Here is a 1,246-nt window from a genome sequence, read left to right on the forward strand (position 1 = left end):
ACAGAGCCTGCCCGGCCGAGCTGCATCCGGGTCTCGGGCCTGGGCCTCGCGGCGCGTCGCACGCAAAGCTGCCCGGGGGGGAGGGGCCGCTGCTTAGCCCGGGCCTATCCCCAACCCCCGCCAAGGCGCGGCCTCCGCCCGCCCAGACTGACAGACCGGCCGAGGGGACCCGCCGCCACCTCCACCTCCTCCCCCGAGCTGCCGGCCTGAGCCCCGGCCTGACCCGACCCTTTTCACGCACCCCGGGAGCTGCATTTCTCCACCGTCCACACGGCCCCGGCCCCCCTGCCCCGTTCCCTGGCCGCGCAGCGGGGCAGTTGTCTCCCCGGCCGCCACGCCCAAGCCAGGCGTCCACACCGGCCAGCAAACCAGGAGCAGGGTGCCAAACGGCGCGGCTGTTGGCTCCACTCCCGTGGGGCCCAGCCTGGAGCGCTGAACGGCGCATGAGCCACAGTGACCCCCGCTTGTTGAACTGGTTTGTAAGTGGGGCATGGCCCAGCCATCATCCAGTTATTCTATAGATCAGGTTTTAACCATGCATCTGTAACACAGGCCTGGGTTTCTGCGGACAGCAGGACTACGCCCATAAAGAACATATCGCAGGATCGAGGCCCTGGTCATCTGACAAAAATCCCGGCCTGGCCTGAGGTCAGGAAGAACACTGACTTGAACAACTGTTTGCACCAATTTTAGCAGTTTCCACTGTAAAGTGAAAAACAGTGGCACAGGAAAGGGAAAAGTTGCATGTAGTGATAGGTATTTCTAGTCATTTCCTTTCCAGCTCATGTTCTCCCTCTTGTCTCACAAAGTCCACTTTTTCAGTAAAACTCTGTAAAAACGACTAGTATTTCATTAAAAACCTACTGGGGGTAGAGGTGAAGAGTCCTGGGCAGTCAGAGGAGAAAATTAGGGCTCATCAATAATAGCAAGTCTACTGTGTAAGCCTGGTTTTTCCCTGCAAATCTTTATTTTACCTTATTTTTTTAAGAACATAAAATTCTCTATTATTTAAAAAAAATAAAAGGAGTACTAGTGGCACCTTAGAGACTAACCAATTTATTTGAGTGTATGCTTATGCTCAAATAAATTGGTTAGTCTCTAAAGTGCCACTAGTACTCCTTTTCTTTTTGCGAGTACAAACTAACACGGCTGCTACTCTGAAACCTGTCTATTATATTAGGCCATCCAGTGTTTCCTGTATAGCTGCTTGCTTCCTCCATGCGCCCTGCCAGTTGTGTAATGCCAC

Source organism: Lepidochelys kempii, chromosome 1 (genome assembly GCF_965140285.1).
Source record: "Lepidochelys kempii isolate rLepKem1 chromosome 1, rLepKem1.hap1, whole genome shotgun sequence".
NCBI lineage: Eukaryota > Metazoa > Chordata > Testudines > Cheloniidae > Lepidochelys > Lepidochelys kempii.